The 27370-nt window shown below is 38.3% G+C and overlaps 1 long non-coding RNA gene across 1 annotated transcript; it reads right to left on the bottom strand.

Moving 5' to 3' along the window:
* Positions 1–7856: 7856 nt before the first annotated feature.
* On the bottom strand, positions 7857–26987 carry LOC142361164 (uncharacterized). Its single transcript, XR_012763739.1, has 5 exons — positions 26902–26987; positions 24176–24286; positions 11129–11214; positions 9007–9053; positions 7857–7935 (listed from the first exon to the last, which is right to left on the bottom strand). It is a non-coding gene; the product is annotated as an uncharacterized LOC142361164 (long non-coding RNA).
* Between the last annotated feature and the right edge of the window lie 383 nt (positions 26988–27370).

The following is a 27370-nucleotide window of genomic DNA, read 5'->3' as shown; positions in this document are numbered from 1 at the left end:
AATAGAGTAACAGGCTACTGTGTGTCAGCTGATCCATGGCCACAGTCTGGCTCAGTTTTCTCAGCCTGTAACAAACAGTAAGATGATAACAAAAGTTAGCTTAGCCATCTTTCCATGAAACCTAAACTAATACAAATAATTTCTGATCTGTCTTGGACAGATGCACAGTCAATATAGACCAGCTGATACGCGATATCTTGTCAAGGCACTGCATTAGATGAGGAATGTGAGAACAGAGTAAAACTGGTCCAACTTCTGCACAAAAAAAATAACTAAATGATGAAACTAAAATGGGATAAACTGTATTTCGTTCCAGTTGCTGCATTTTTCAGGGGTCTATGTCAGCCTAAACTAATAGTGGTGCCAATTTTGTTTATCTAAATGGAAACCTACAGAGCCGTCTATAAAATGTAGCACTAGTTTAACTAAGCGTGCATTTAAAATGACGAAATATAACTCAGTTCAAATCACTACACTTAAAATAGGTTTATTTTAATTTGCCTTAAATTGATTAGGAATGAGTTTAAATTAAACTAGTGTATTCTTAAATCAGAATGCTGGATCACAACTATGCAGACTTTTTGACCTGTAAAGTTGTTTAGAAATACTTTCTAATCTTCTCATCAAACAGGACAAAATTAATACCTTTAATGGCAGCAGAAGGTCCAATCAAGACCTCCATTTGTGGCCAAAAAACTCTCAATTGCAGCAGTCTTTTGCACGTGCAAAAGACCCAAAGGTGGAAATATTTGCATATGCAAGGTTATTGTAAATATCTGGTTTACTCCTGGCTGAAATTTAATCCTACCTGAGGAAATACGGTCAGGTAATCCAGAAAGAGTTAATTATTATGCGTAGAACAAATGAAATATTTCTACAGCTTTAGCAATCCAAATTAAAAATGTAAAACCTTTTGCTCCTCAGATTCAAGGACTGCAGCTAATTAGACTGAATCATAATGCTCCCTTAAAACCAACGCATATTAAAAGAAGTGTATTTAAGAGACTAGAAAAAACAACATAAAGAAGTAACAAAACCAGTAAATTCTTCATGATTCTGAAAATCAGTATCAAAGGGTTTACTGTCATCATCTTTTAACATCAAACTGTATAAAAGACAATTTCTCTACGTGTTTTGAAGCAGGAAGATCTCAAATGAGATTTACCGGGTATATTGCTTAGGTTGGAAGTGCCAAAATATAGAGAAAAAATATTACTGTCCAAGATGTCCAATCTGAGTTCTAAATAAAAGAAGTAATAGCCTGAGTTTCATCCATTACAGGAATCCCAATGGTCTGGGAATCATTCACACTAAAACGATAGAGAAAAACATCTCAGCACACACAGGAATAAACAAGGCCTTGATCCAGGAAACTGCTCCCTGCTGAGACTACTTGAGATCAATTAAACTCAGGATTGACATGGGACATGGTTTATTCAGAGCAGTTTGCAAGACTGAGGCCAAAAATCTACAGGAAAACTTTAACAGAAAGTCCTCGCAGTGCAACAAAAAGCCCCTTCTGCATTTTTCCATCTTCCATTTTCTGTTGTTCCTTCTATATCTTATTGTAAGATACTAGGAAGGCCAAGATTTATTTTATTCTTCAAATTTTTGATTAATAGAAAGGAATATTATCAACTTAAAAAGCATTTAAAATAAATAATTTCATGTACTACTAATACTCAGTGATGACTTCATAGGTGAACAAAATGTTTCTAAAGGGCTAAGAAATTTTAGCGGGAGGCATTTCCCAAAAGTCAGCCCACAAATTTCTCTTCTCTGCCAGAGGCAAACTTCCAGATATCTTTTATTCTCATTAAAAAGTTTCTTGGCTTGTCCTTGTGGGTATAGGTGGTATAAACTGGTGGTTATGGAGAAAGGTCATTCCGAGCTGTTGTGATTCAAGTGTTGGCACAGTTCTAAAATAAGTCAACATTCTCAGTACTATGATATGCCGATCCTCCAACACTTCTGGTTTTGCTGCTGTCGAAACTCTTGCTGGTGTACAGTGTTAGTTATTCTGAGCAATTCATACTAAACTGGAAATACTTGCAGAGAAAATTGAGAAAGGTCCCACTGTGCTTAAATATGGACAGTATATCTACAGTTTCAATCCATTAGCTTAATAAAACTTAATTTATTAAAAAAAATAAAGATTCATCATGGAGTTTGTATGCTCTTCCTATTTTCACTGCATTAAGTGAAATGCAAAAGGTAGACACTTATCCCACCAGGGAATAGCACTGAACTATTTCATGGTTTTGTAAAGTTTTAAATCAAAGGAGACCTTCAGATCATCCCATCCGTTTCAGGTACATCATAATCCATTATGTTTCATCTAGTCACCACGGCACTGAGCCTAGTCTAACTTGTGTTTGTTGAATGCCTGTCTACCAAAGTAGACACCTGCAGGTTTTGCTTCAGCCATTACTGGTTAAACTGTGGTCTCTGTGGCCACTGCTGCAGCTGCAAATGAATCATGAGCGAACAAAATGGCACAGTTTTGTGTGGCACTCTCTGCCAGGGCACTTCACACATGCTGCAATTTGTGTTTACATGTGAAGACAAGGCTGACTTAAGGACACTCATCTCCTCCGTTGTTCACAGCACTCGAGGACTCTGACAGCAGGAGCTGCAGCTATGTCACGGTGTAGTGACAAAATGTGAAAAGGCAGCTATTATCCCTCCACTGCACGCTGGCGCAGATGCTGTTCTGAGTGACTGGCCATCAGACTCTTTCCTGAAAGACAGGTGTGAGATGTTCTGGGACTATCGGTCCAAAAATGACTGGAGGACTGATACAACCCTAGCATCTGATCGGGCAGAAATAACTGCAGAACAGTTTTTTACAGAAATCAGAGGGTTCCTTCACTTCGCACCTATGAGAAGATCTTTGAAACTAGGACACTTGTAAAGACACAGCACAATTAAGACTAGCAGTTGGCTTCAGGTAAACATAAGCAATACTTCACTGTCTCCTCTTCCTCTGTGATTTGGCCCTTAACTTTGATAGTGATAGTGCTCTTCCTTCAGTTTGAACTTTCCTGCTTCACTGACACTACTGGAGCCTGGATTAGGGTATATATTGACATACTTCAAGGCCTTTGAATACAGCTGCTACCCTTTCTCAATCTGTTTAGCAACTGATGTAACCATGACCAGCATGACAATGCAGGTAGGGCCATGCAGAGGAGTACCTTCACCAACAGTAGGTGAAAATGGATTGATACAATCACAGCTGTCAAAACCAAAATCATTCAAAGGATTTCTGAAGAAGTTGGAAGAAATTTAATGAAGGGATGTAGCTGCTCCATCTTTATGTTCTTGAATGAGAACACGAGGAGACACAGCAGGGGCATACTTGTCAAGCGTGAAAGAAGTGAATCTCCCACAGGCCCCAAGGAATGGAGAACCCCTCATGCTGAATTGAAAAGAGAAGGAAAAGCACAGATGTCCAGATAAAAAGTCGCACGTGGTTCCTTCAGCCAAGTGCAGTTGAGTTGTGCCATGCCACAGAGGAAAAGGAGAACCGCTACTAAGTCTTTTCAGCAGTAAGACAGAAAAAAACTATAAAGACGAACCACCTGTTTCCTTGGAGTTTCATTTTCTAGTTCTCGTCTGCAACACCATGACTGCACTGCCTGCAAACACAACAAAGGGACCTCTCTTCCTCTTTTTTTTTCTCCTGTAGTCAGTCATTTCTGCTTTTCCCTGAGCTGCCACCGAATTCTAAAACACAAGGAAGAATTTAGTCAGCGAGTGGGTAGGAGTGTAAAGGAAAGAAGAGGGAAGAGAAGGCAAACAGACAGGTGAATGTCAGACCAAACAAGCGAAGGAATCTATAGCACCAGTATCAAAGCAGCGAAAGCCACAATGTCTGAGAACCTGAGGCTGATGTGATTTACTTTCATGCCTTAGGACATTCAGTTCCCCATAATCCACTGTCAAAGTCAATTATAAATATTACAGTATCTGCTACTGGAACTGATCCAATCCATTCAGAAGAAAATATCAAATGCTGCCTGTAAGCTACATGAGCACTTAATGACAAGGATTTATACCAAGATACAATCAAAATGAACAAGCTGTACAAAAGAGCAAACCAAAGCTGGGTTGCTTGTTTCTCTGTTTTTAATATCTCCACTTGATTTCTCCAGGGATTATTTTAAAACAACTTTCTTCAGATACATAACAGCATTAGGAAACAAAGGACCTAAGATTTTTTTTTTTTAACACTGGCCCATGAAGTTACTTTCCTACGTCTATGTTAGTATATCAAAACAGACATGATTATTTGTTTTTTAAAACATCCAGAGCCTGGCACCTTTTGCTGAAACCAGTAACACCATCGATCTCTCACCACACGACTTTACCACTACTGAGAGGATGATCCACTTTTGAATGTGGTGAAGTAGTGCTATTTGAAGAAAGAAACTGTGCTGGTAGGCATAAGGATGTGCTTTGAAGAGTCTGAAATCAGAGTACAGTCTCTTTTTGTCAAAGATCTACAGGCAGAGCTGTTTATTTAGAACTGGAACTGCTCCCCAGATCCTTCCTCAATTTTAGGGCAGACAAGTGAGTAATGTTTTTTACTATGTCTGCTTGGTTAAGAAACACCAGCCCAGCCTGCTCTGGCATAAGAGGACCTCAGCCACATTTATTCATGTCTTTGTCCTTTCTTGACTTCTGCACATTTGCCATGTACTTCAACAGAAAGCCTCTAACACTCTGGCAATTCCAGCTGGCACAGAGCAGAGCAGCTTGTGCCCTTAGAAACACATGCTGCTGCAAGCGCATCAGATCTATTCTCCTCACTTTAAAGTGGCTTCTCAACAGGCAACAAATGAAGTTCTAGTTCTACCAGATGGCAGGGTGTCTAAAAGATCAACAAAACCTTCAAAATGAACATTACGATCAACGTAATCCCATGGCCCGAGCCCGCACTATGGCAGCAGTCCAAACCTCACCACACAAGTACAGGTTGACTTTCTCTCACTTTCTCTTCTACCAGCATTAACACACAACAGTAGGAATAGTATAAATTTTAACCTTAAATTCCATTTCACATACTCTTCCTCAAGAAACCATGGAGTTGGAGCACAGTCAGGCAGCTGGTACCCTGCCATGCGACCAGGAAGTATAAAGGCCATACCAACTGGTGACACAGACGGGAAAGGGTTGCTTAGCACACTCTCAGCTGGTGTATAAACTCCAGAAAGGTAAGCAAAATTGCTAGGAGGTGCATAGAAGTATGTTCATCTTAGAGAATAACCACTCAATCCTACTGTAAAATCAGAAAGTGAGAGAGGAGACTGGATCAGATTTTCATTTCTGATTTCCAGTACTTCATAGAGCCAGGTCTGGACAATTATGACACACTGATTGAGGGAAGCAAGCTGGTTTACTGGATACATTTTGCTAGTAGACAAACTCCTATGGCACAGGCAGGCTCCGGAAAACAAAGCCAACAAGAACAGAAAGAATCCTCTGAAATGATATTCCAAGTGACTGTGGACACCCTTTATGGAGGAAAATTGTGCTTCTACTGTCTCTCTTGAAAACAGATGCAAGATTTGTTTCCAGGCCTGTTCATTTGACTTCTCCTCAGTATGTTAACAACTTATTCCTATATTTCTCACTTCTATTTAATAGAAAGGATTCCACTGAAAACTGTGGATAGCACAGGAAACTGCTTTTAGCCCACCTTTTTAGCACAGCAAAAATCTTTCTACACGATGTAATTTCATTTGCTACAATGAATCATTATAAAGTCAGCTGAAGTGCAAGATAACATATCATAAGAACCTTCAAAGAAAAAAATATAATGGTATCTACCTAATTATACATCAAAAGAGTATTTTAGGAATAAATTTTGTTATCTGCAATGTTAGAAATTTTTAGTGCTCTACTTTAGTAATAATATAAGAACAGTACTACTTGAATTAACCATTCTGCATAACTGTGCTGAGATATGAGGGGTGTCCAAATGTCCTTTTACATGTCCACTCTGTACTTATAATTAGAGATTCTAATTCCATATTTCCCACAAAAATATTCAAATTTTGATGCAGAAGTACTTCCACTGTGGTCCTTTTTAATAACTTCAGTCTTGTCACAGTTCAGCATAATATTTTATAAAGCTTCTTTTTTAGTTAAAGGGCATGAAGTCCCAATAATACCAGTAATGTATATTTCATTTGTATTTCAGTTTTCAATTATTTTCACGTTTCTGTTATCACTTTCTCCACAAAAATGTTTATATGGGGGCAGTCTCATTTTACACACAAGAATACATCTAATTCTGACACCCATCTGGTATGCTGTCTGGAAACCTTGTTTATTATATTTGTCACAGCACATTTAGAAGTAAACTTACTCTATGACATTTCAAGATATAACAGCATTTTCTCATACACAGTAATGAAAACGCTAAAAATCTCCTATAATCTGATGAAAATTTTCCCTAAAACATGTCTACAATGATTTTCAAGATACTTTGAATCTGCATGTTATTTTGCATCTAAAATATTTAATCAAAGTTGATCAGTGCTGAGATTGGAAAGGACCTCTGGACGTCATCTTGTCCAATTGCCCTGCTCAAGCAGAGCCACCTAGAGCCGGTTGCCCAGGACCATCTCCAGGTGGCTTTTGGATATCACCAAGGATGAAGACCCCACAACCTCCCCGGGCAACTTGTGCCAAGCGCTCAGTCAACCCTCACAATGAAAAAGTGTTTCCTGATCTTCAGAGGGAACCTCCTGTGTTTCAGTTTCTGCCCATTGGCACTGGTCCTGTCATTGGGCACCACTGGAAAGAGTCTGGCTCCATCGTCTTTGCGCCCTCCCTTCAGACATTTATATATGTTGATAATTCCCCCTCCAAGCCTTGTCTTCTCGAGGCTGAACAGTCCCAGCTCTCTCAGCATTTCCTTGTAGTAGAGATGTTCCAGTCGCTTAATAGTTGTCATGGCCCTTCATTGGACTCTCTCCAATTTATCTGTCTCTCTTGTATTGGGGAACCCAGAACTGGACACAGTACTCCAGGTGTGACCTCGCCAGTGCTGTGTAGAGGGGAATGATCATCTCCCTCAGTTTTGCTGGCACTGCTTTGCCTAATGCAGCCCAACAATATACTAGCCTTTTTTAGCTGCAAGGACATATTGCTGGCTCATATTCAACTTGGAGTCCACCAGACCCCCAGCTCTTTTTCTGCCAAGCTGCATTCCAGCTGGGTGGCCCCCAGCATTTATTGGCACAGGGGGCTGTTCACCTCCAGGTTCTACATGAGCCAGCAACGTGCCCCTCCAGCAAAAAAGGCTAACAGTATCTTGGGCTGAATTAGGAAGTGTGATGCCAGTGGATCAAGGAAGGTACATAAATACATCAGGGGAGGCTACTGGATCGAGAATTGAACCCTGAGGTGCATCACTTACTACTGGCCTCCAACTAGACTTTGTACCACTGATCACAACCCTCTGGGCCCAGCTGTTCACTCAGTTTTTAATACCCCTCACTGGCTGCTCATTTAGTTCATACTTCAGCTTCTCTGTGAGCATCTTTCGGGAGGCAGTGTCAATTGCCTCACTGAAGTCAAGGTATACAATATCCACTGCTCTTAAGTTTACCAGAGCTATGATTTCCTCTCATATTCTTTCACTGTTCATTAATACATCAGTATTCCTAATGAGCTATGGTTAACATTTTTAAAAGAGAGAATGTCAGATATTCAGCATTTATCGATTGGTTCATTGCCCCTGAAATCAGTACTACATTGCTGCTTCCCCATTAGACCAGGAACCAGTCTTTAATACTAGGAAGAGAAAGCCAGAAAAACAGAGAAACAACCAAGTTCATGTTGTCTTTTTTATTTTTTTATCCTTTTTTCTTTATAAATTCACTTCTTTGGGGTGTCCTTGAAGATGTCTCTCTGAGATGTCTGAAAGAACAGAGAAATTATGGTCTGATAATTGGGATGGAAGAATGTCCTATACCCAGCAGTCCTTATAAAAAAGAAACAGAAGAGCGGGACGTGACAAGCTAGACTCGCTAACAGAACAAAATAAGGAGTGGTGACACAATGAAAGACTCTTCAGAGACAGCAGCCTCCATTGCCCCTCGGTTTTGATTAAACCCCAGAGCAGGCTCACCTTGTGTACCAAACGAACTAAAAACTCCTTTGGAAAAAAAGGGGAAAGCCTTAGTGGCACAGAACTAATTAAAAACTAATGGAAATCATATACCCAATGAAAAGTCATTAAGAACAGCTTAAAACTGTAGATTGCTTACCCATTTTATCCCAGTGCAGTTTCTTTCTTTCAAACAAACATCATATTCAAAATTAGATATGTTTCCAAATGATTCACCTTTTTACATGAAAAATCCAAAATCTCTTAAATAATCTTCCTTAAAAATCAGAGTAAAATTCCTTCTTTCTTTAAGATGTTAAATCTCAGAGCAGAGGTGTCATAGGAGACAATTATGAAATCTCAAAGTAAAATCCATCTTTCAAAGGGTAAAATGTAGCACAGTTACATAATTTAAAAGGTAGAGAAATAAAATAGTAATAACACTGGCAACTTCTTTCTAAAGATGTTGGAAAGCTGTACAAATATTGACGTAGATGGAAGAATTATAGTTTATCTGGAAATTAGGAGATGCTTTCAGTTTCATTACTGAGATGAATGAAGGCACACAAAGGTTAATTAATTAGCTCTTGGTCACTCAGTTATATCATGGAATCAAAAAGGGGGATGCAGAACAGCTGTGCTTGGCCACTCTTTTAAAAATATAACCGAAAACCGCTCTGAAGTCACACACCTGCTTCCTAGATTACATTCCATTCAGGATTACTATCTATCCAGAAAACAGATCACCTTGTGCCTTACACTGACAAAAAAAAGAAGTCACAAATCTGCCAATACAGTACCTCAGTAATGAAACACGTATAAGATACGGTATGGAACAAATGAAAAGGCAAAGTTCTGAAGATGTTTTGTCACTTTCTTACCTGCTTTTATTACTGCAGACAAATGAGAACAGGGTTGTGTTGAAAGGCTAAATGATTAGAAGAAATGCAAAACAGAATAAACGTGGATAAAATCAAATTCTAGTACAAAAATGTGACTGATAATGAAGTAGGAGGAAGAAGGTGTATGCTTACATACACTCATTTTTTGTCAGTGCAGGACTGAGTTTATTCTACAGCATTACACAGCAAGGCGTGAAATAATCAGATTCTATCCCACATCTGTATCTTCTAAAAATGGGGTAATGTATACACAGGGCAATATCGCAACACAATCAAAAAGGGAAGCATAAAGAGTGCAATTCACTGGCATTATACTGGGATATTTCAATAGAGACACAAGGGAAATCAAATAAAAAATAAAGGTGAAGCTCTTCCTTGATATGCTATTAGTCACTGTCTTTATCTTTAAAAGAGGTGATAACAGATGAGGCATACCTAATGTCAGTTAGTAATTTGTTTGTTACCATTATACTGAAATTAGCAGTCTATTTAACAATCAAAGGATTTAATCTCATTTGAATGCCACTCCTAAACCTATAATGGTGCTTGTATGAGTCAAAACTGTTGCTGAAGAAGCACTGCTTGTTCAGGTAACATTTGTGTGGAAGTAGCTTTAAATTTGCAATTCTGTTATCTCCAAAATTTCTAGGTAACAAGAAGAATACCAGCTCCACATGACTGCATAACTTGCCCCAATTACAAAGCCAAAACACAGTGAGAAAGATAACAGATGCTTGGGACAGCTTGAATTTTGAATATCCCAGGAAGATTTAGATCCTATAAAATGAATGTGTTTTACCTACCATCAACAATGAACACATAGTTCTTTCTAGTCTGAAGTATCAATCATCCTGGTTGCTATTTGTATTGCAACAGGGCTAGATAATATCAGCATGATTCAATGGAGAATGTTTTGATGTGTTTTAATGTAAAGTTTTGACAGAACTCACACACCAATGCCAAAAGGGTCTGTGTTTTTAGAATCCATATCAAATTTTCATTTGCACTAGTGTCACTCTGTTAATTTTTATATCAGTTCTTCATGTAAGCAACGCATGTAGAAGATTAACACACCCACATACATTCCTTTGCCGTCATTTTAGCCATTCACCTTGCCAGAAAGACAGATCCTGATGTGCACTGTAGTTGGAATTGTATGGATTTTCACAGATCCAGAAGAACATTTTGATGGCCAGGTAATAAGGAATTAGGAAATAGCTATAAAGGCTACTGATGTAGAAATTTGCAAATGGAGAGGTTTCATTAAGGCTTTATCTGGAGCTATATGTTTTTCTAAAAATTTCTTTCATTTGCCCGTTTTAGAAGAGGAAAATTTTTCTCTTAAGAAAATGAACACCGATACAAGGTGCATTTTTATAAGTCAAATACATGAAAGATTTTCCTTAGTGTGTTCTAAATGCTGTACAGATTCTCAGTCATCCTGTATTGTCTCAGTTCTCTTCTTTATTCCTCAGTAGAACACTGTCAAGGCGAATCATATCAAGGCACCTCCACAGAAAAAAATGACCATGTATATTCAGAAGATATTAATAAATTTTATAACCTTGATTTGTACAACAGTGGTAGGTTTTTTTCAGTTTTTGCACACATAATTGCAATTTATTTTAAAAAATCCAACATCTCCCCATCTTGTGACACCAAAGCCTCTCTCATCTTTCGAGTAAAACCTTAAAAGATATCTCACTGTATTCCTTCTTATTAGCAGTAGGTAATGTTAAAGCAAGAATATTCTCATTTCATTACAACTGAAAAATAATTTGCATCATTTGGGACTCAAAACCCACACAATCTACCAGATAAAAATCATATGAGAAAACAGTAAACAATTTCTGAATCAGACAAGGAGCTAACATAGGTGATCTTTAGAAACATGAACAAACCAGGTGTTTTTTGTAAGATCTTACTGAAGTGGATTTATTTTCTGAGCAAGTTCATTAATTTACAGAATATTCAGAAGCTGGAATTCTGAAAGAGAAGCATGCAAGAGCAAGTACCTCCAAGTCAACATCCTGCCAATTAAGGTAATACATCTTTTACTATAGCTTACAATTCTATAGAGCAGATAACTAAACCAACTTACAGCTTTGATCTGTCAGTCTTTCATATCTCAGATAAGTGCCATCAACTGCATCATGATAGAAGGGCTGACTCTCTCTTTCTCTGCACCTAGAAAGCAGATATTTCATGAAAATGAGTGTATTTCTGCAGAAAGTTTTAGTTTTACTAAGTGACCATTTTTTTGCAAGAGAATGTTTCATCAGAAAATTCGTGATCTGAATTCTTGAGCATCCTCAAGGCAATGAATATATTTTTCTGACACTGTTCTTCATTAGTTTCCTTCCACACAGAAATTATAATATGTTCTTAATAAAGCAGTCATCCAAGACAGACAGAAAGACAGACACTTTAAGAAGTATTAAAACTACCTATCACAGTGCACAGAGGACTTAAGAGCCTACTAAGGAATCTATATTCAGGAGCAATTAGTTATTCACAGCATGTATTATCCACAGTCAGTAAGATTTGGCTGCAAATGGAGAGTTAGGAGCAGTACTGAATTTGGTCATCTGCAGTCCCAAAACAGTGTTCTCAGTTTTCTGAGTAGGCTGCACAGAGAAATAGGTCTGGCAGTCTTGGAGAGCGTACACTGAATCCATCATAACTTTCTCATTGTTAGAGGTCCACAGTATGTCTCCAAACCCTTTTTTGGCACCTAATTGGAATGGCTAAGTATATAATGTTAATAAATGAGTGCAGAGACTGTTCTCTGGCTTTTAGGATATGTGGCAGATGCACACCACATAGCATTTACCCCTTCGTCCCTCTGGGCCCCATGAATTGCCCCTCTGACCACAAGACATAATTATTTTTTACTGTGTTTTCTTTTCAGTTCGAACCACCTGAAATAACATGAGAGCTGTTCATACAGCTCCTCCAGCTTTGGCTGTTCTCTGTCTGCAAAATTTTAAATCTAAAAATAGGACTTAAATATTCCTTCTGTAAGGATATGTCACACTGAAACAGCAGGCAAAAAAATGAGTATGTATTACCATATACTTCTGCTGTGGCTGGTAGCTGTACTGTAATTAAAAACTGCTAATGGTTCTATTATAGGTATCTAATTCACAGGTTTTATCATTTAGCCTTAAAAGATAATGATTTCATTTTATTTCATTTACTTGAGTGAGTAATCCTGACTTGTGAAAGGAGTCCTGTTAATGAGTCACATCAATAAAGATGCAGGATTGGCTCCAAATTGAAAATCACATTTACAGTGTCAACTTTAGCTGAAAGCCACATTTCTTTCTTTCCCCCCTCTACCTGTAAATGAAAAAAAAATAGCTCCATCTGAACAACAATGAAAACATCTAGATGCTCTCAGTTAACACTGTATTTGTTCTCAGAATGAAATAGGAAATTTTATGAAGTGAGCAGTCATTACAGGGTTATGATTTTTTTGAAAAAAATTTCTGAAATGTAGTTCAGGTGTTTATCTTTGCTCACAATCTGTGGTCAGTGCTCTTCTAAAGCAAAATCCAAAAGATCTTATTGCCTTTCTTACATGAGATGCTGAGTTTATACTCACTTCATACTCAACACAACCTCAAACTCACTTCAAATCCAGTAGTAACTGGTCAGATCCAAAAGAAATGCTTGTTTCTGGATAATGCCTAGATAGCATGATTTTTAGTTGGCAAATATGAAGCTTTTACATGCTATGAACATGTATTTGACCATCTAAGGTCTGGTCTTTTTCACAACTATCAGTCCATCACAGTACAGCAGAAAATCAGTCATTTTGGTGGAGATCATATCTGCATTTTTATGCTGTGCCTCTACTGTGGGATTCCCCAGATCCACAAGGTACCTTTTGCACTTAACAGTCCATGCTCTGTAGCATTGTATTTTTTTTCCTGTAATATTGTTATTTTAGACACACGTACACAGCTGGTCACGTTGTTATGTCAAATGCTGTGCCAGTGCATGAACAGAGATCTTGTATCACTTAGCATACCAACATACAGCAGTGCTAAACCACAGTGAAGAATGATATTTCTTCGAGGGACGTGAACTCCGGGCTACTGAGGCAAATAAAACAATCCAGTTTCTTCTGCTAAGATGAACAAAGGAAGTGAATGTATATCACGTAAGCTAGGAAGAAGTCTATGCATTAAAACCAGTGACACAAGGCTGCAACATTCAAGGTACTAACAGTGCTGGAAAGTTAATGTAAAGGAGGCCAAGCCAGTGATGATTCTGGTAATTTACCTTTCTTTGAGCTGCTTATTTTAATAGGGATATCAAACTCCTAAAACTAGATCAGGGTTTGTAAAGGCAAAGTTTGATCCCGATGGGCTAAAATCCTGCCATGATAAGCCAGTCTCCTAGCTCAGCCCTTTCAGCAATGCAAGAAGCTGCTCTTATCAACACATCAGTTTCAGACCAGAGAACTTTCAAGACAGAAGTCAAACATCAAAAAGCACCAGAAACCACAGACAACTCCTCAGCATTAGAATATGACCAAAAACAACATGGAAGAAAGTTTGACTCAGAGGTCAGAGGAAGGAGCCAAGAGCAGGATGAGCAGAAGTGCTTAGATGTTTTAACAGCTAAAAACCTAGCTCAGGACAGCAGCCACTGAAAGAAAAGCTAGGTTAGGCATATCTTTGAAAGCTTACCTACCATTTAAATTCCATGATAACAAGTGGTATGAAAAAAAGGATCAGGAGGCCTCAGGCTGAGACTTACAGGAATTGAGGAATTAATTTTATTTATATATGTATATACATATATATGCACTAAGTACCTAAGAGGCTTTGACAAAAAGCTAAAGTTGTGTTGTCTAGAATAACTGGAAATTATTATTGGGGCAAGAATTTTCTTCTGGGTCTTCAGTTACAAAGGAACTGGCTGAAATACTCTCAGAGCTACCAAATTATGAGAGATTGCTCAGTGGGGTGGATCCTTTGGAACAGCCTCAAAAGTCTCAAAGGTTAGCAGTTTCCCTGATTTGCATCCGAGGGTGAAAAACAAGATGAATAGCTCCAAAATTAAATTAATACTTCATCAGGCTACAGAAAGGGCAATGATTTTGACCTGGGAGCAAAGAAGAGCTGGATATTGGGAATGCAAGTGTGAGATGATAATGACCACAGAGGAGGTAGAAATAAAACTCAGGGGGCTTCATGAACTACAGAGCATCTGCCAATTTCCAAGCTGGTGTTCTGAAAGACTTAGCACACGCATTCACATGAAAGTACTTTTAATAAATGTCTCAACTGGTCATATGAACAGGGAGTAGCAATTATTGAGCTTGTGTTTATGAAGCAGCAGGGACAGAAAAAGCAATCCAGACAGTTACTGTACTATTTGGACCTCAGTGGAACATAGTGTTTTCAAACAGATGATGCTGGTAGACAGAAATAAATACAAAATGATTCAAAGGCATTTAAGTCCATACCAAACTTCACAGCATTCTTTTTTAAAGAGAGCTGGCTTTAAAAGAAAATCCTTGGATGTCCTCTGTCTGGACTTCAGTGAGATAGCTGATACAGGGCTATGTGGGAAATTAATAAATAATGCTACAGAAGAAAGAGGTAAAAGATGAACTGTTCAAGCAGTATTGCTAAAGGAAAAATGGAAATAGGGTGTTGGATAGCTGATAGCGTTAAAAGGGGTAATTTGACACCAGAGGGATCTTAAAGGTGGTTACTTGAGGATCTGTTCCAGGGCCAATTCTTTTAAAATTTTCTTTCATGATCATGGCATAAAAATGAGTGGTATGATGACATGAAACAAAGAAACATTGTCAATACAAAACAAAATCAAGTCACTGCAGAGAAAAACTGGAATGATCTGAGGACAGGAGAAAAGGAAAAAAGAATGTGGATTGCAACACTGTTTACTTGAGGACCTAACTGCAAATCGTTCTGCAGTAAAGGTAGGAAATCACTAGTGGAAAATCACTGAAGAAAAGGACCTATCTTGGCTATGAGGCACAGATTTACCAGGAAACTAGAATGTCCTTCCTCTCGTGCACCAGCATTTATCTGACAGCAAGTACAGCACACATACTCCCACTGCACGTGATACAATTTCAGTTGTTCAGCTGCCTAGATGCCCAGTCAGATCACAGTATGCTTAAGGGCTGATCACAGAACAACTATGAGCAATGCAGCTGTGACAAGAATGAAGACAAAATCAGGATGTATTATTTGAGGTATTTTCCGTGGACATAGAGAACAATGTGTGCTATTACAGCAGGCTTTGGTAACCAGTGACAATTCCAGTCACCCATTAAAAAAAAGGAAGACACAACCAGGAACAGGTGAAGAGAGGCTACTAGGAAGACCATGTCAGTTATGCCTGATGTAATAGCAGAGCTCTGAAGCTAAATTCCAGGAAGTTTTTGCCAATCCTTTTTTCTTGGGTTGAAACCAGCAGTCTTTGTTAGCCTCTCTCTATTGTAAGTGAAGTGATAGTCCTGAAACAGAAGCAAAAAGGTTTGGGTTGTGGTTTTTTTTAAATGTCTACAATAGCACAAGTGTCTTAACAGGCTTTTTTAGCAAAGCTTTAGATTTATATTTACAGCTTTATGCAGATTCAAGATTACAAAGATAGAAGAGATATTAAAAAAAGTAACAACTCTGTTTGCACGGTTTATCTTTTGTGCCACTGTAGAAGAGTGCATTATACCATTGTACACTCAAAGAAAGAATCAGTAACTCGACCGTAGAGAAATATATTTGTGTTCTACAATAAGGGCAATTATCATCACCACATCATAATGCAGTCCCATAAAGAAAGATTCTCTCACCCTGAGCCAACATAGCCAACACATAGAAACATAATGCCTTCAAAGACTTTTTATAGCCCCTTATTCTACAATTTGCAGGATTAAATAAAAAATAATCGAATGAACAAACAAACAAAAAGAACACTTTATTAAAAAATGTTCTGACCATTAGGGCAAAAAATGTGCTTTTGTGTAACATATTTTGTAACCAGGATCAGCAAGAAGAAGGACCAAACAGTAAAGCCTGGATTTTCTTTCATTCCTCCAAATAGCTCACTGTTGCATTTCTACTGGTTTGCATCTTCCTTATGAATTTTTGCATTAAACCAAAGTGATAGTCTTTTCAATCTGTTATCCTGTCTTGCACAGTAGCCACAGGCAGATAATTTATGCAACAGATTAAACTTTCTTCCTTGATAAGGAACTGTTTGGTATCATAGTGATACATAAAGTTCCTTCCTCACCTCTGGTAGGCAGCAGTTAAGATTACATCCTGAAAATTTATGTCCTGGATGATAGCCATTTCTTTGAATATTTCTAATACAAGTTAGCATCACTTGTTGTGTACTAAATGTCTCTGTAAAGTGGGAAGGCTCATCTAGAAACACGGGCCATATATGACTTGTCAAAACAATTGATCGAGCCCGGCTGCTCTCTTCTCTTACTATTCCTGAAGCACAAGAGAGGAGGGAGCTGCCAGCCACCTGAATGGATCCACACCCAGTCTTCTTTTCCAGCAGCCCAGCGTGTAGCAGTCACAGAAAAATAGGAAAACGGCAGTGAAGGGCTCTTGTGAAAGCAAGCAGTGGGGGCTGGGATAGACTGATGATTCTGGAGGTGGCAGTGAAGAACAGCCAAAGCTTTCCTTGAAAGAGATGGGCAGACATACACTGCATCGTGCCTCAGCAGTATTTCCATTGCTTCAGGGAAGCATCAGATCTAGCAAGCATACTCAGTCTCATGGATGTGGGTGTGTTGAGTAAATCCAGTGCCATAAGGATTAATCTAATTTATTGTGCAAGCGCAGATCCTCTGGTCAGTCCATGATGTGCTGGCCACGTGACCATGGAAGAGCCATGGCACAACTCCTGTGCTTTTGTAAGAAACTGTGTGGCCAGCTGTGTCAGAAAGACGGGGCATCACCAACATAAATACATAATAGCAAAAAAGATTGTCCACGTATTAAGATACCAATCTAGCATCCAGGTCACTAAAATTCAGTTTTGCTTTACAAGACATTCTGTCTGTCCAGGGCAAATCATCTAGTGTTCACTCAGTGTCAATCCTGTTTGCTAGATTAGGGGCAAGATAATACTTTCCTGCCTCAGAAGCCTGTTGTTAGGATCAATACATTACAAATTCTTAAACATTCAGATCATATATTATTGGATGATTACGCAAGGTAGCAAGAAACATCAGACCCTTTTATTAATCCCGTGAAGTTCATTGCCTGAAATCTTGAGGCAGTGAGGCCACATTTATGTAAAAAGGATTTCCTGCTATCAAACTGAAAGGCTATGATTTCATTGTGAACCCTTTGTTCTTGTGTTCTCAGACAATTAAATCAGTGCACCTTCTTGACCTTCTCTAAACCATTAATAATTTATACACCTTTTTCATTTCACCTCTTATTCATCCCTGCTTTTACGTAAATACACTAATCTTTTTAATCTCTGTATGTATGGAACACTTTCCATGACTTTAATCATTCTCATTACTATTCTCTATTTCCTATTTCACTTACAGCCTAAGTAAAATAAAGTGACAACATTGAATGCATATTCAAAATGGAAAATTACTATTGCTTTATGTAAGATGTTTATCATACATTTGATTTATTTCTAAATTTCAGGATCTTCTTTTTTTATTTTTCCCCTCTTCTGTGTGAACCCAAACCTGATCATCTGGGCACAATGAGAAGACCTTCATTCATCTATTGCACTGGTCTGTCTGTTTAGCTTGGCATTCCCTTACCTGCTCCCATGAACTCCCTTGCTTAGCTGTCAGGATCTTTTCCTGTCTGTTTGCCTTCCTTCCCATTTTGATTTAAATCAACAGTCTCCTGACCATCTTGATTGCCAACTGTGCCATGCCATCATTCTGTGTTACCCATGAGAAGGTGCCCTTGTGCGCAAAGTCCTTTTGATGCTGAGTTGGTTAAATCTAGCTGCAGTGCAGTATGGACCCTTGTCTGAATACAGTAATCTCCAGCCAAACACATACTTTTGCAAAATACACCCAGGGCTCCCTAGTCAGAGTTCTTGCCTGTGTGTCCTTCAGACAGGCACTTCCCTGAAATGTCTGTAGTGTCTTATAAGTGGCTGTTACCAGAAGTGAAGTCTATTTTCACCTTCTGTCAGAATTGAGATGTGTAAAGACTATATTGCATACTGTCTTTGAATTCATCATCCAGTTACATATATGGCCTCAATTGGATATTTATGTCTGCCAAGCAGACAGGTTCTCTAACTAGTCTTAGTCTGTAATTTCATGTATGAGATGTTGTACATTCCATATCAACTCCTAAGATCATGGCTCAATTCTCTATAAACAAAATGTTTCAACCACACAGCTCATCCATCATCTCATATAAGAGAGAGCTTCATGTGATACTTACTCCTCACAATCTGGTCGATGCCAGAATATGAACTATTTTACTCTCATTAATCCCCACTTCCAGTACAGTGTTGGGTTGAGAGAGCGACAGCGTAGGCATCTCAAGAAAAGAAGCAAATATAATAACATAGTCCGTTGCTGGAATCCATCTCACAGAGATGCGTGCAGTATCAGTTTCTGCTACTTCAGATACAGTTCAGTAGCTGCTACTAGTAGTGCTTTTTGCTTCATGTTGTAATTCTGAAGTCTTCACAACACTCAGTCAATCCAAGTATAATCAGAATGCAGCTTTTCTGATAAGACTGCTCACAGTGCTGGTACCTAGAGTAAGAGCATGCAGTATCTAGGCAGACAGTTATTCATCCTTATAGATCACTGACTCCTCTCACACACATCAGTCTTACATATTCTTAAGTGTCTCAAGGCCTGACCATTATTTCCTAGAAGACTACAGAGTTTGGTTCCCCTCACCTTCACCTTGCCCATGTCTTTGCTAACATATTCTTCTCAGTACTTGCTTATAAACTGTTGCACCTTCACATTATGGACCCGCAGTGTTCATTCCTTGAATCCTTGTTTACCTCCAAGAATGTCATCAATACTGCTTCTAGGACTTTTTCTAGTGGGTGTTTCAACTGGAATTAGAACACCTCAGAAGCTGGACGGATACTTAAAGCTAGCCATGGCCAACAGTGCTAGCCCAATGATAACAATAAATGTAGTTGCATTGCCTTGTTATGCCACAACTTGTACTGGACTTCACCTGAAATGGTGGGGTTTTATCTTGAAGATCTTACACGCCTAGTCTCTGGATAAGGCTACTGACTTACTTTCAGTGACTTCAATACAGTTTCTGATGTTACCTGAAGAATGCCTCATTTCCTGTGGAGCTAGATTACTGTTATAGTCTGCTGTAAGTAATTACTGTACACAGTATGGTAGTTCATTGGTATGCTTGCCTGTTCCTTTATATGGGGAGTTTAAAAACATTTCATCGTCTCACATAGTAGACATGGGAATATACCTCTAAAATAACCCTGCACTGTAGGTGTCCTTTCCTTGAAATATATTATCAGTCTCCTATTTAGATATTGCTAGACAGTTTTCATTTCTCTTTTCCATCAAGGACTTCATTGCTGTTCAACACTAGGAGGTACACCTGCATTTGGACTACTGGAAATTCTAATAAATAACTTTTCATTTGGGGAGGAGGGGTTCTTATGGACAGTATGTATTCAGCCCACTGACTTCAGAAAGGTTTTACTCTTTCATCACTCGGTAGACACCCTTCTTAAATCTAATCACTTACCAGTCTCACTTCTCAGCTGGTATTACAATGCTGCTGGAATTTAATTGGTTACCAGTCTTCAAACATTATTTGACATGAATATATATATGGCTTCAAACATTATTTGACATAAATATACATATACACACACACACTAGTTTCAAGATCACTCACACATGGCAGACACCTCTTCTATAGGCTTCCTTCACTATTGACACTGCTGCTTACTGCTCCTATGGTAGTCTCAGTTTTGGGATAAGAAGCATTTCTAGTCCTCACCCCTGCCCACAGATTTGGCTTTTATTTTTTTTCCTGCTTTTCATACTGCTTTCTGATATCTGCCCTAGATCACCATATCAGCCTCAATGCCTCCTACTTCCTGGTTTTCTTTAATTTGAGCCAGTAGATTGTTTAGTTTTGGGGGTTTTTTTCCTAGTATCCACTATTGCTTTGATAGTTTCCCTGGACAGTGCAACAGTCTTGGTTATTGGAAGCTATGCTGTTGCACAGGGTGTATGTCTCTTGACAGTCTATCCTGTGAGAAACTTGTCTCCCACATACAAATCTGTCATTAACAAGGAATCTTTAATCTTTCCAGAGTTTCACGATGCTACAAGAGTTCTCAGCTCTTGGTATAATTATTTCCTCTTCTGCTTGGCTTTAAGTAGAAAATAACAAAAACAGCACAACAGCCTCTTGCCCATGATCTCCTTCAGTCGGGTCATGTTGCTTGTTCAGTACTTTTATCAGTCTTTCTAGTGTTTCAGGCACAACAGCATATCATTTTTTTCTCTTCCATCTTTCCCAAAAGGATAGTAAAAAAACTCTTTACTGTCTTTTTCTCATCTTTATTCCTTTGTGCATACACTCATTTACTTTTTTAACCACTTCCTGATTTGTGTACGCTATTTTGTCTGGAAATCCACCACCACATTTTTAAAAGTCCCTCCAGGCCATGTGTTCACTTCACTCCTAGCTTTATTTTCTAGTTAATCATATTCAAATGGGTGTGTCTCTCCAGAATTATTGCTGCTGACATGTTTCTGCATCATGTACCAGACAATAATCCTAGATGACTCCATGTTTATGACACTAACCTGGCTTTTTAATAAGCAAAGTGTTTACACAGATGCTGAGACTGCAATTAACACCACAGCCATGCAGATTATCTTATGTGTGGTCTTTCAGATCTCTTTGCAACCTATGTTCTTCTCCCTGGTTTCACACAGACTGCTGTACTCAGTTGTCTCTATTTACTCTCCCAGCCTAAGGAATTGTACATGATTTAACAGCAGCTAGAGAAGTCAGATGCTGAGCACTTACCAGTAGTGGTGACAGCTGTTATTCCAATAAATCTGTCTTTTCCAGCTTGGCTTTATATTTAGGTATTCACTCACGCAAGACTGAATCTATTCTAAACAGAAATCCTCTCAAAAAAGGGAATTTTAAGTATTAGCTCTGGCAACCTCATGTATTCACTAGGAAAGCAAATTTGCAAAACTTTGTGCTCATATTACACATATAATACAGGCATACACAGATAAAAATAACAATTTTGAGTATTGATGAGCTTTTCTTAAATCTATCACTGGTCTTGTACACCTTATCTCACTTGGACTGCATCAGCCATATAGGATGTCCAAAAAGCCTGTTTCTACTAAAGCAGTGTATTATGCTGATAGAAAAACCTTTAACATATTCTAATTTACTCTTTGATCATAGACTATGATGGTATTGCCAAGATAAGGATAAAAAGCACATTTTAAATTACCTTAGTTTAATATTTAAACATTACCATTTCTAAATTCAAATGTATATAGAGATGTTCTAAAACATATGAGCTATTAAACAAACTCTAAGCTCTTCCTACAGCTTGTGACTCAGGCAGCTAAACATGGCAAAATATATCACAATATTTTGATAGGACATTAAAACATGACCATTAAAATGTGTTATCTACTGTGGAGTGCTCTTCAGTCAATAACCCCTGCGTTAATCTAGAAACATCCTGTAATAATTCAGGCAAATCTGAGACAGATACAGCAGTTCAGACCTTGTGCTTAAAGCACTGTGTTTTTTAGTGTAAAACAGCAATGAAAGATTAATTTCACATTTACAAATTAAACAAACAGCTATAAATACAAGATCTGGCACCAATTACAAAGTTAAGATTATATTGCCTTTAAGAAAATCCAGCTAACTTTCATTCACCCAAATATGTTCAGTCTTACTTAAAAATTAATATATATGCAGAGGCATACTGCATTTTTCCAGAAAGAGACACATAGTGTGTTTTCTTGCTTCACACTGCAACAGAAGTGGCCACATCTGCTCACCTCTGAAAGCAGATGGATGTTCAAATACTGTATCAAAGTATATATTTCAAGGAGAAAATTTAACTGCCTGGGTGTCACAGTTTAATTCAATATAGCTGAAGCAGGAAGATTAGAATTTTTAAAAATTTCCTGAGTTAATTGATTGATGAATAACAGCTTCCAAGAACAGGCCTTTATTCATCTCATTTCACATACCCTGATCTGAAATTCACTCAGATTACCTCAGGTCATAAAAAATCATAACTAAGGACACACTGAAGTGTGCACTGCACACTTTCAGTTTCTATTTTCTAGCATTTTTCTGGGATTTTAATTTACTGGCGATACATGACTAGAATACCTATTTCTATAACACTACTTTTAGAGCTTGAGTCAAGAAATATTAAGAGCAAGTATTTCCCCACAGTGTTTCTGTGAAGAGCAGTAATGACCTGGTGCCACTTCCCTCTCTCAGGAGAGAGAAACTTTTTACAACTCTGAACCACAAGCAAATGGGAAAGTTTCTCAGCTTCTATGATAAATATTTCTATGAAGATGGTTATTGATGCAAATTCTTCCATGTTTTCTGCCATATTAGCTTTCCTGCCCAATAGCTTATACAACTGAAGAGGTGTTTGCTAAAATGATAAATATATAGGTACAAACAACTTAACAATAAAAGAACACCACCATGAAGTCTGGAATGTGAAATCTATACACACCGTAAGTTATTGTGGATCTATCTGATTTTATCACTGCTGGAATGTTTTAAAACATTGGATTCCTTTCACTTGTGCATCCCCAGCAAGCATATAAATGTCAACTCTTTCAATTATAGACACGTAATAGCAGGCAGCCAAATTGTCTAAATAGCAAAAAGGAAATTTAAAAGATTTAGGTTTTGAGAAAGGAAGAACCAATTAGAAATATAATAAAACGCATAAAGCTTTGGAACATATTTCAAATTGTATCTTCTTTAAAAATGATCTATGATGCTCTGCATTCAGCAGTTCCATAGCTTGCAGTACACCTTGTCTGAACTGGGTACAGCCCTGTACAGAACGCCCATGTTTTTCATAGGGACACTATATGATGGGATGTTCCACACTGAATAGGCATGTCACACACTGAGTACATTTAGCCCGTCACTGAGCAGTGAATGACAAGGAAAAATACCTTCCTAGTCACCCAGACTGGGTGAATGAACAAACATTCAATCTGTGAATAACTGAAGGAAAAATTAAATTCACGGAGAACCTGGGGTTGTTTGTTTGGCATAATCCTATGATATGTGCTGTCCACACAGATTTATATAAAAAATGCATACTTATTCTTCAAAAATAAATAAATGTTTTGCAATAGAACTCCATCATCTCTGATGCTGATCAAAGTGGTTTTCTTTTGTCATGAGAGTAATGGAGTATGGCGAGTTTTAAGCAGGCCATATCATGTAATTATTATCAACATCTTTATATATTCAATTGGGCAGGTAATTTTTTTCTCACTGATATTGGCTTCCATCAGATTTATGGATAGATCTTCATTTTGTCTTCTGGAAATGTTCATAATACTATTGGGAAATTGATTTCTAAATTATAAATGAGGCGGGGTTATTTACAATGAACAGTGGTTTTTAAAAGACCATGTTTTTGGAAGTCAGTTTCTAACACTAATATGAACTGTCATTGCAAGGGGTTTGTTGAGCACAGCTGGAGCAAACAGGACGAGCAAAGTACAGAACAGTAACATTATAGAAAAGGATGTTTTTGAACAGAACAGATAAGATGGAGTGCAAAAAAAATACACAGTATGAGGAGTTAGAAGGTTTAAGAAAATACAAACATTAAAATGATTGTTCCACTCACAGCTTGGTGCTGACAGTCAGTTGCCAACGAAGTGTTATCATCTAAACAAGGGGCTAGCTAGGTTTACTAGCTGTATATAGGCAACTGTGTAGAAATAGCCTAAAGCCCAGGCTCAGGCTGAATTTGTCACTTCTCCACAGTACCTTCCTGCAAAATCCTATGTAAGGGTCAGCTCTACAGCAACCCAACAAGGACACCTAGCAGAGAAACCCCATGTACTTTTGAAAGCACATAAGGTTATGCTTACTTGCTACGTGGATGCACTGCAGGATACTGTGACTTCTTTGTCCTCACGATGGCATCATGTCATGGAGGTCAGCAAAATGAGGTGGCTGAAGGTTCTTCCAGGAAGACCCCACTGAGCGCAAAGCCAAACAGGATGTATGAGCTCAAGCAAAACTGCTTGTAACAGAGACATAAAATATCAAGGTTTCAAAGCATTTTGGGGTGGGCCATCCAGCTCACATACAGTGTGTAGGTACAGCTGGAGGTCATTAACAGTTGTGATATCTTTGTATCTACCTGCTAAGTTACATAAATAACCAGTAGGTCACATGGCCAAATATCACTCTATATGTTCTGATGACCCTTTCCCACACATTTGTTCTTCCTTAGGTTATTGTTTTTCTTCATTTAGGCCCCAGTTTTGCAAAGAGTTCCAGGGCTTCATCATGAGGACAGCAGTAAAGTCTCAAGACCTCACATGCAAATCTGTTTGGAACAGACACTGTCTTGTGATATAGGTCTGTATAATGCCCAAGGTTTCAGGGTATTTGAGTCTGCCATAATTTAAAAAAAAAAAAACCCTGACAAAAACCACAAAAACCTCCAATTAAAAAAAAAAAAAAACACCAATGCAAAAAACCAAACACAAAGCAATGCAAAACCAGTAGAAGGTTACATTGTAGCCAAAAGATTTCTTCCACACATTAACCTAGTGAGATTACTTGGAATTAGCTCGTCTGTAGAAAGTATTCCTCTGACTCCCATCCTTCTCCTTTTATCTGTTCTCTTCTTTGGAGTTAGGAAGGTACTAAGAAATGGGTAAATAAGAAGTAACTGCTTCTGGAGAGCAGTGGAATGAAGGTGCTACAATATCAGCAGTATCACAGCAAGTAACAGGCAGGCTCTGATATGACAGAATAATAATAGAAAATACATCTATTTCAGGGAGAAAACATACTAATTTGTAGTCAGCTCCACTCAGTAGAGAGATACTGAAAACAACTCCTTAACCTGGCTTCCTAAGAAAGATGGTAGGGTATTAGCTTACTGCCTCTCGTTCCTGAGAGACACAACCAAACATATCACATAGAAGAATGACGAGCACTATTTTTTAAAAAGCGTAGTTTACTATTTTTACTAATACTATTAACACTTGGCTTTTCATATAATTTTCTCCATCTCATCTGACAGCACTTTGCGCAAGTTGTGTTTTATAGTCCCTTTCAGGAAGGGAATTCAAAAGCAAAGCATTGTCAAAGTGGGGATGTCTCTGAGGAAACACCAAGGGAGAAAAAAACATGCCCAAACAGTTTCTATTGCTGCCAAGAACATCCATCTCCTATGTCCTCATCCTTGAAGGTTCACACCTGGAAGAAGCTGCATATCAGAGTTACAGAGGGCAGGGTAAAGGTAAGCAGGCTGACTGGAATGAAGCATTGAGGGGAAAATAAGGGTCAGGAGAACCCTGGAGGAAGTAGAGTTTTATAGAACAGAATGTGGAAAGTCCATATAGTTGGGAGGGCCAAGACCCAAAGGTAAAGAAGGTTCATTAACATTTATATAGACTGTCAACCACCTTGGGAAGTAGACCACAGAAATGACAGCCTTGCATTGCACTACAAAGTTAGTTCTGGTGGGGAATGTGGCGTCTGTTGCACAATGAGTAACAACTCACCACAGTCCAGGGGACAAAATAAAGAAGCATCTAACCAAAGCTACTAGGAAATTTAGCAGACAACAGATAATTCTCTACACTACAGACCGTGGTTTGCTTTTCCCACAACTGCTAAATGAGAAAAGGGTCTACTTATCTCCCAGCTAGTGGAAGACAGCTGAGGTCCGCCTGTCTATATTAAGACGTGTATTTCTTTGCCTTATGTCATTATTCTTCTAGAAGGTCAAGGAATGTCAGAAAAACTCTCTGCTGTGCAATTCACTAAAGCAAAATACAGAATTCCTCTCCCCAAATAACTTTAAGCAACACCTTTGCTTTGTATCCATCACTAGTAGAATCTATAATCCACCATATGGAGCTCACAGTAGACACTGCATTGGCTCAGTTCCAGCACTTCTCTGAAAAACACTGTTTCAGCCACTACATCTACAGTTTTAAATCAACTTACAAAACCAAACCATCCCCAGCAGTGAACCACTGCACTCCTCAGTGTTTAGGCCTCACGAAAACAGTGACTGCATCTGTCACCCCAAAAGATCTACTCTCTCTTAGACAGCTCTTCACCACCCCTAGAGTCAGACTGCACACTTAAAATTCATCCCTCTGAATTTAGGCAAGATTTTAAATACAAACAGTGCTCCAGTTGTTGCTCATTTGGACCAGAATCCCTGTGAACCATAAATGACAGAGTTTGAGACAGAACTGTTACCTGTATCATCTGGTTCCTAGTTTGACCACAGACTTCCATACTGCTCTTATGACATGCATTATGGGAACCCTTCTAGTATAATTTAGTTTCTTGGCTACCATTTCCTTCACACCAAGAAAAGAAACAAAGAAAAAAAAAAAAAAAGGAAAAAGCTGAAGAAACTAATAGGGACCTCAGCAGTGCAATTTCCAGATAATCCCACTGTTTAAATTAACAACAATGCAAAAAACATTTATTTATAAGATCTTTAATTCTAGCCACCCTTGAGCCTTGCAAAATCAATTGCAGCCTAGAAAGAAAGCAAAATACAGTAGATCAGTTCATCTTTTCTATAGTAGATCTCTATTCTATGCAGTGCTCCCACCTGTTAAGTAGTGTGGAAGGACTGCAATTTTCTGTTGTATCAATCCCAAGGAACACCAGTCCCTGCTAAGAAACACAAGCCTCTGGTAAAAATCCCTGTAACAAACATGACCTTTAGAGAAACGGTGTGCAAGACGCTTGAAGTGTTCGATTACTACCTAGCCATGTAGAATGTAGCACATAACATTGAATATAGTCATTGTTTCACCAGACATTAATTCTATCACCTCATATTAATTCTATCACCAGATATTTAACTCTACCTGGCCAGACTCCCCTCTGTCTTATCCCTGTGTAGTCATTTAGACTCATTTTAATTTAAAATAATGAGTAGGTAAGGTGGCCATCCAATACAGATGGGAAATATAACATCCTCAGCACAAAGTACTCTGCATTAATTTTTTTTTTTCAAATATCCAAATTCTTAAATACTGGTATATCACCACATAGACAAATTGATTGAAAGGTAT

This window comes from Opisthocomus hoazin, chromosome 4, assembly GCF_030867145.1.
Source record: "Opisthocomus hoazin isolate bOpiHoa1 chromosome 4, bOpiHoa1.hap1, whole genome shotgun sequence".
Lineage (NCBI taxonomy): Eukaryota > Metazoa > Chordata > Aves > Opisthocomiformes > Opisthocomidae > Opisthocomus > Opisthocomus hoazin.
The sequence above is the reverse complement of the archived record's forward strand: the minus strand, read 5'-3'. Positions and strand labels throughout refer to the sequence as shown.